Source organism: Marmota marmota, unplaced genomic scaffold (assembly GCF_001458135.2).
Source record: "Marmota marmota marmota unplaced genomic scaffold, marMar, whole genome shotgun sequence".
NCBI lineage: Eukaryota > Metazoa > Chordata > Mammalia > Rodentia > Sciuridae > Marmota > Marmota marmota.
The window spans coordinates 8151765-8160829 of NW_026000102.1; the positions used below are offsets into that span (position 1 = coordinate 8151765).

The 9065-nt window shown below is 45.0% G+C and overlaps 1 pseudogene; it reads right to left on the minus strand.

Annotated features, from left to right (window-relative positions):
• Nucleotides 1-606: 606 nt before the first annotated feature.
• Nucleotides 607-1637, minus strand: LOC107155477 (annotated as a pseudogene).
• Nucleotides 1638-9065: the final 7428 nt, after the last annotated feature.

A 9065-nucleotide genomic window follows, 5' to 3' on the forward strand; every position in this document is an offset into this window, starting at 1 on the left:
ACAGGCCTGCCAGTAATACTTGCAGTGCCCAGAGGCCACTTTGGGTTTGCACAGATGGGCTTGAGCAGACCTGCCACTGCAGGAAACAGTGAGCAGGGTACAGCCTGAAGCTGGTGTCCCAGCCAGCAGCATCTGCTGCTGAGCTCACAGGCATTCCCATAGGCCCCTCCTTTCCCAGGGGTCACTTCTTGGGCAGGTCCCACCATCCTCCCAAGAACACCCTGGTTCTTCCTGCACCCGTTCCACCTGAGAGGCTAGAGGTCCACCTCTGAGTCTACTGGAAAGTCCTCCAGCCCCATCCTCTTCTCTAGTGGCCTCTTTTCCTCTCCCTGTCTCTTCATTTCTTTTCTTTCTTTTTTTTTTTTCATTTTAAACAAGAAGTTTATTTAAACAACAAGATGCTTGACTTGAAGGGAAAACTATTTAGGAATCTTTTTTAAGAATAATTTACCCCTACTTAAAGACAGATTGCCCTACATGTAACAGCTACGTACAAAAAAGTTATAAAATGTCCTTGGTTTTACAATGATAAATGAAAAACATTAAAATTCTCCAATCGAACAAGGTATGCAAGGATTTTTATGTTGTTCAGGTTTTTTGTTGTTGTTGTTGTTTTTTTGTTTTTTGTTAAAACAGTGAGAGCAAAATAACTTACTGGAATATAAAGATAAGAGCTGAATGAGCATGCCACTAATGGAGAAAGGGGATATTTTCACAGAACCAGTATTTTTCCCCATCCCATCTCCATTTGATGTCAATCAAAACATATCATTGGCCATTTAGTTTAAAAAAAAATGCAGTATGCTTGTGCACAGACACCAGTTACTTTATGTACAATAAAGGAATGGGGAAGGGGAAAATGAAAGAATAAAGAAAACTATACTGTAGTAGTCAGGATGTGGTGGAACCAAATTGCAGTTTTCTAATTGAGAATGTATTCTGTAAGAACAGAGTTCTGGAGTAAAGTAGCAGGTTCCCTTTTTAGTAGACACCTCCTGTCTGCTGCTGGCACACATCAATTGTATCTTCATCCTCCATTTCCAACTGTGCAGGTGTGTCTGTTTCATTAACTGGCTGCCCGTCAAATCGGAATCTGATCTGCCTCATCGACAAACCCTGTCATTCACAATATGCTTTCATTAGTTTACTAAGTTAATCTTAAACTGCACCACAGAACCATCCTGCCCCGCCACCTTCAAGTTAATATGATCGTCGTTCTCAGTCTTGACTCCCTCCTTGGGCTTTTCGTCGGCCATGACGGGCGCCGGAGTCTCCTCAGCTGCCGCTTCACAAAAGAGGTACCAGGTCCGCACCGAACGAGCACACAAGCAGCTCCAGGAGCGGCAGAAGAAGGAGGCGGCAGCGGTGGACGAGGGAGAGGGCTGTCTCTTCATTTCTGACAGGACTGCGGATGCAGCTCAGGGTTAGAGCACTTGCCTGGACTGGATCCCAGCATCACAAACACAAAAAACAAATCTCTCTCCTTCTGTTTTGTCCCTCTCTCTGTCCTGTGTCTCCTGCCTCTGTGGTGATGGCCATCATGTCACTCTCCTTGTCACACCTCCATGGCTTCCCTGTCCTAGAGGTGACCTCAGAAGGTTCTGGCATCGCCTCCCCGGTGCCCAAGCTTCGTAACCTTGCACTTTCCCCCAAGGACTACAGTGAGTGGTTCCTGTGGGCTGCCAGGGATTTCAACCTGGCTTTGCCTTCTGGGAGCCCTGCAGCTGGGCTGCACGTGGAGTGTAGTGACAGAGTGCTCACCACACATGCAATTAGAAATAGCCGGTCCTGGGCTTGATCCCCAGAGCCACACAAAGCCATGCAACCTTTCAGTGCCTGTTTCCTTGTGTGTGAAATGGACACAGTAATCAAATTCAACTTACCAGCAGGTGGAGAAGAATTAATTGCAGCCATTATTCATGCCAGACAAAGACCCCTGAGCTGCATCTTTGTCTGGCTCCTAGCTAGATGTGTGGCCCTTCTTGAAAGTCTAGTACAATGTCTCCAGTGTTTTAATCCTTCTATGTCCAAAATAAAGCCTTGCCCATCTCCTGAACCTGGTCACAGTGTGTGTCCCTACCTAAGCCAACTGGAACCACCCACAGTCATGCTATGCACACATGCTTGGTGCCAGATGACAGCAGTGACACCAGAATTCTGTGATGCAGGATTCCCTCCAGAAGTGCCACGTGTTCAACAGTCCAGCAGCCCCCAGTTACCAGGGACACAAACATCACCACATCCTTTCAGAGACCACAGTTCTACCCACAACAAACCCAGCTACTAGTCCTTGTAGATACTGAACATGAGAAATGTGGCCAGTGCAGCTGAGAAGCCACATTTTAAATAAACTTAAGTTTAAATAAGCAGATGTGTTGATTGGGTGCTGGGTCCAATAGGACGTTTTAGATGATTGTCTTTATTGTTTCTCTGTGTGTGTGTTGCCTGGATTTAACTCAGGGACTCACACATACTACCACCGAGTTATAACCCCAGTCCTTACATTTTAGACAGGGTCTCACTAAATTTCCTAGGCTAGCCAGGCACTTGTGATCCTCCTACATCAGCCTCCCAGGTCACTGGGACTATAGGTGTGTACCACCTGTAACAGGTTTATAATTTTTCTTCTATATTTCTTATATTAAGAAATCTTGGCGTAGCCAAAGAGCACAAAAATGTTTCCTTACACTCTGCTTCTGGTGGCCACCCTTGTACGTGCTGTGAAGTGGGGACTCCACTGTTGCAATATGTGCTGGAATCAGGCTCATTCTGGGTGGATCGGGCTGGCAGGGGAAAAAAAAAACACAGAAAATACCTTTTTCAGGGTCCAGGACAGCTTTTCAGCCTGAATCACGCTCCCGTCCCAGAGGGCATGGAGAGCAAGGGAGGCAAGAGGCAGGCAAGAGAGCCAGCACACCTGAAACCCCCCTATTCATTGGGGAGAAGCCATTCATAGAATATTCCACCCAAATAAGGCAGGGAATTGGATTTCAGAGGGTGGAACCTTGCTTGGGGATGTCTGTGGTCAGCAGTTTGACTGACATCTTGAAAAGCCATGCCCACCTCAGGTAATGTGTGGGATCATAGGCAGAGCCAGAGAAAAGGCACACATATGTCGGACAGCCCAATCAGGCAGCAACGTAAGCCCGGTTCCCTCACATGCTCAAATGCACATAGCTCACACCCACAGCCCGCGGATGGCTTGCACCAGTCGACACATCACCAGCCCCATCCACAACAACACCCCTCGACTCTGGTGCTGGGGTACTCCCTATCATGCAGCACACGCCCACCAGCACGCTCTGTTCCATAGCTGTTACACATGGCAGGTCTGTCATCCCTCACTGCCACTAGGTTATCTTTAATACCTGTAGGAAGGGTTTCCCACATTTGCTCTTTCAGAACTTGAGAGTTCTGCTTCCAGCCAACATGAAGTAACGGATCAAAATTACCCTACCACATGAAACAACAAAAACCTCAAAAACCTCAGAGTTCCAAGTGCACAGGACTAAGGGGGTGGAGGGGTGGCCCTAAAGGACAGGCATGAGCTGAGTGCTGTGGCCCTGACTTACTGACCACAGGAGGTTTTCTGGAGGTGGGCTGGGGAGAAGAACTCAGGCAAAGAGTGGTCTCTCAGGATGGGGAGGACGGCACCAGGCTCCAGCAAGCAGGGACAGCTAGTGCAGAAGCCGACTGGAGGGAAGGAGCCTGGGGGTGCCTCCGCGTGCCTGCGGGTGGGTACCCGTGTGTCTGAAAGTCCTCAAAGTCCATGAAAGCCAACACCAAGAGCTGGAGCAGGAGGAAGAGTGCCTACCAACAGCTGGAAGGTGAAGGCTCTCTGGGAACTCTGCTCTCACACACAGGGCTGCCTGAGGCTCGGGGCCACTCGTGTCCCACGGTTTCTGTCCTTTTCGCTGTCCCATCTTGGTTTCTATTTGTGTCTGCTGCGTTGCTGCGACTGTCTCTTCACTGTACAGAAGCCTTAACCCCATCCAGCGCTTTCTCTCAGACACTGCAGCATGACCCATACAAAACAAGTCAATAAACTGTGCTTCGTGATACATTTAAAAACTTCTATTTTTGATAGGTATTGATGAGAATAAAAGTCACAGGGAGAAATTATTTACAAACCATGATCTCAGATCTACATATGTATGAGAAACATGTATAATTGTATATATTTTAAAAAATAATACAATGATAAATGCACAAAAGAAGACATAGAAATAGTGAATAAGTACATGAAAATATGCTCAATTTCATTAAAAGCACACTATTGAGGTACCATGACATATTATTCAAATATCTAAAATAGAAAAGACAAGCCATGCTTGGGCACTGCTGGTGGAGTACAAAATGCTATGTCTGGCTTGGAAAGCACCTTGACAGTTTCTTTTGTTCTTCTTTTTCTGCAGTACCAGGGATTGAACCAGGGGCACACACATACCAGGCAAGTGCTCTATAACCAACTCACTGTTAAGGTCTGTAAACAAGTCTGGATGGCGCCTGGTTTGTTCTTCTTTTTCTGCAGTACCAGGGATTGAACCAGGGGCACACACATACCAGGCAAGTGCTCTATAACCAACTCACTGTTAAGGTCTGTAAACAAGTCTGGATGGCGCCTGGTTTGTTCTTCTTTTTCTGCAGTACCAGGGATTGAACCAGGGGCACACACATACCAGGCAAGTGCTCTATAACCAACTCACTGTTAAGGTCTGTAAACAAGTCTGGATGGCGCCTGGTTTGTTCTTCTTTTTCTGCAGTACCAGGGATTGAACCAGGGGCACACACATACCAGGCAAGTGCTCTATAACCAACTCACTGTTAAGGTCTGTAAACAAGTCTGGATGGCGCCTGGTTTGTTCTTCTTTTTCTGCAGTACCAGGGATTGAACCAGGGGCACACACATACCAGGCAAGTGCTCTATAACCAACTCACTGTTAAGGTCTGTAAACAAGTCTGGATGGCGCCTGGCAAAATGCCAGAGGGAGTGGTTTGTGAAGTAACGCCAGGGAGCCATTAAGTGTGGAGATTCCTGATTGGTTGACTGATGTATCTAGTTTATGCTAATTAGATAAGCTGTGTGGAATGTATAAATACTGCTCCTGTCCTGCAATAAAGGGTTCCCACTCCTGCTGTATCAACGTACACAAGTTGTTTGTCACCCCCCTGGTTATTCTGCTGCAGCCGGACTGCAGCAACTCACACCCCTCATTTTTTAAAAAATACTTTTTAGGGGCTGGGGTTGTGGCTCAGAGGTAGAGTGCTCGCCTAGCATGCACAAGGCACTGGTTTGATCCTCAGCACCACATAAATGTAAAATAGATATTTGTGTCCACCTAAAACTTAAAAAATAAACATTAAAAAATACTTTTTAGTTGTAAATGGATCTTTTATTTTTTTATATGTGGTGCTGAGGAAAGAACCCAGGGTCTCACACACACCAGGGAAACGCTCTACCATTGAGCCACAACTCCAGCCTCCATCCCTTCATTTATTTATTTATTTATTTATTTACTTATTTATTTATTTTTTTAAAAGAGAGAGAGACAGAGAGAATTTTAATATTTATTTTTTAGTTTTCGGCGGACACAACATCCGTTGTTTGTATGTGGTGCTGAGGATCGAACCCGGGCAGCACGCACGCCAGGCGAGCGTGCTACCGCTTGAGCCACATCCCCAGCCCCCTTCATTTATTTATTTAGGTACTGGGGATCGAACTCAGGGGCACTCAACCACTGAGCCACATCCCCAGCCCTATTTTGTATTTGTATTTAGAGACAGGGTCTCACTGAGTTGCTGAGGTTTGGCTTTGAACTCACAATCCTTCTGTCTCAGTCTCCCAAGGCGCTGGGATTGCAGGCACGAGTCTCCACACCCAGCTTTCTCATTTTTGAGACAGGTTCTCAATGTTTTGCAGGCTGGCCTCAAACTTGTAATCCTTTGTCCCATGCAAAATCCCGCTCCGCTGGGATTAAAGGTGTGTGCTATTGCACCCGGCTGATAATTCTTTTTCTTTTTGACAGTACTGGGTATTTAATCCAGGGACTTCAACATGCTAGGCGAGCTGCATCTCTAGCCCCTTAGCAGGTTTTTTTTTTTTAATTTTTTTTTTTTTTAGTTGTAGTTGGACACAATCTTTATTTTTTTATGTGGTGCTGAGGATCAAACCCAGGGCCTTGCATATGCTAGGCGAGCGCTGTACCGCTGAGCCACAATCCCAGCCCTAGAGTTTCTTTTTTAAAAATATGTTTTTATGGCTGGGGATGTGGCTCAAATGGTAGCGCCCTCGCCTAGCATGCGTGAGGCACTGGGTTCGATTCTCAGCACCATGTAAAAATAAAAAAATAAAGATGTTGTGTCCACATAAAATTTAAAAAATAAATATTAAAAAATGTTTTTAGTTGTAGATTGACACAACACCTTTTATTTATTTTTATGTGGTGCTGAGGACTGGACCCATTGCCTCACATGTGCTAGGTGAGTGCTCCATCCCTGAGCTGCATTTCCAGCCTTTTAACAGTTTCTTAAAATATCAAATGTGCACTAACCACCATGATTCAATATTCCACTTCTAGATATCAATGCAGGGAAATGAAGCATGTGTTCACACACATATATGTTCACTGCAGTCATAAAATATCTATCTGTGGTAGCCAAATACTAGACAAAGTGCAAATGCCCACCAACAGGAGAGTGGGTATGTCCACACCACAGGGTGCAAACAGCTCAGCAACGACAATGAACCAACTATTGATAATGGATGATGTGGGTACTACTGCTGAGGGTCAGAAACCAGAGAAAAGAACACTTTTTTTTTTTTTTTTGTGGTGGTACTGGGATCAAACCCAGAGCCTCATGCATGCTAGGCAAGCCCTCTAACACTGAGCTATAACCCTACTCCAAAAGAATACATAGTATGTTATAATAATTCTAGAAAAATGAGAATAATGAAATTATGGCATTTGCCAGTAAAAGGATGGAACTGGAGGCTGTTATGCTAAGTGAAATAAGCCAATCCCAAAACACCAAAGACCGAATGTTCTCTCTTATAAGGAAGGGGATGCTAACACACAATAAGGGGGGGGGGCAGAGGGAAAAACATAAGTTCACTGGATTAGAAAAAGGGGACTGAAGGGAAAGGAGGAGGATGGGAATAGGAAAGACAGTAGAAAGAATTAGACATTACTACCCTATGTTCACATATGATTACATGACCAGTGGAACTCCACATCATGTACAACCACAAAAATGGAAGGTTATACTCCATGTATGCAAATTATGGCAAAATACATGCTCCAGTCATGATAACTGAAAATAATAAAAAAATTAAAAACTTAATTCTAGAAAATGCAACCTACAGCAACAGGAAGATCAGTGGTTGCCTGCGAGACACGCGGGTTGCATGAAAGGGAACACAAGAATCACAAGGAAGGATGAGATTTTCCCAGAATAATAGATGCATTCTTACATCTGTTTCACAGACGTACACATATTTCCAGAAACTTGTCAAGGATTGACATGCTTATTTCAGCCTTTTCCCCGATGGTTTTTATGGGGGGCTGCTAGGGAAAGAACCCTGGGTTTACCACAGAGCTACTTCTCCAGTCCTTTCCTTTCAGGAGACAGGGTCTAAGTTGTCCAAGTCAGCTTGAAACTTGTGATCTTCACGCTTTAGCCTCCTGGGTCTCTGGGATTATAGGTATGTGCCACCATGGCCAGCTCTAGATCATCTCTTATCACCCACCAAACAATCCTTCGATTTATCAAATATACCAAAGGATCTTCTCTGGCAGCCCTGTCTGGGTTGTTTTGCAGTACTGGGATTGATCCCAAGGGTGTTCTACCACAGAGCTACACCCTTAGTCCTTTTTCTGTCTTGAGAGGGTCTCACTAAATTACCCAGGTTGGCTTTGAACTTGCAATCCTCCTGCCTCAGCCTCCTGAGTTACTGGGGATAATAGTTATGTGGCACCTAGCCCAGTACCCCCTCCTGTATCTTCGTTCTTTTATTGGTACTTCATGGTCACAAGGGAAGGCCATATGCTGGGGGTTGTGGAAGGATCCTAAAGGGAAGACTGGGGCTTGTCTATGCTGGGGCCCTAGGATTCCCATGGTCTTCAGTTCAGCCAGGATTCGGCTGCCTGCCTGCTTAATTAATAAGCAAGTGATTATTATTTTTTTAAAAACATCATTTGCTTATGTCCTATGAAGATGAGCAGCAGAACCTGTCCAGCTGAGATCCAGGCGGGTGCCCTGGTTGGTCTGCAGGTAAAACTCCCACCCATAAATGACTGATATGCTTTAGACTTTATGATCTGCATTCAAAATATTCAAATAAAACGGCAAAGGCGGGGAAGATGCCCTAATTCATCCTTCAACCTGCCAAATCCTACAAAGCACATGCTTCCTTATATCATTTCCCTAACTGTACCCTGGAGGTCCTTAAAGATTTTTAATACCGGGCTGGGGATGTGGTTCAAGTGGTAGCGGGTTTGCCTGGCATGCGCGGGGCGCTGGGTTCGATCCTCAGCACCACATAAAAATAAAGATGTTGTGTCCACCGAAAACCAAAAAATAAAAACATTTAAAAAAAAAAAAAAAGATTTTTAATACCTGGGGCTGCAATTAGTTCAGTGGTAGAACTCTTGTATAGTATGTGTGAAGTACTGTGTTTGATTCTCAGCACCATATAAAGATAATGTGTTCATCTACAACTAAAAAAATTACAAAACATTGACACCTGACTTATTATGAGGGCACATGCTTGTGATTCCAGTGACTGGGAAGGGTGGGGCAGGCAAATGGCAAAAAATATCGAGGCCAGTCTCAGAGACATAGTGAGACCCTCTATCAAAATAAAATATGAGGGTTGGGCAAATACCCCTGGGTCTATCCCCAGGAAAAAAAAAAAAAAAAAGAAAGAATTTGAACACCTGGTTCTCAAACACTTTCTTCCCCCAAACACCAAGAGCAATTATGGGAGGAAACTTCTTTATCAAGGCTAGTTCCCCAGCACGTGGGGTTGAGTTCCTGGGCCTCCTCTCCAGAGAGCCTGTTTGCCA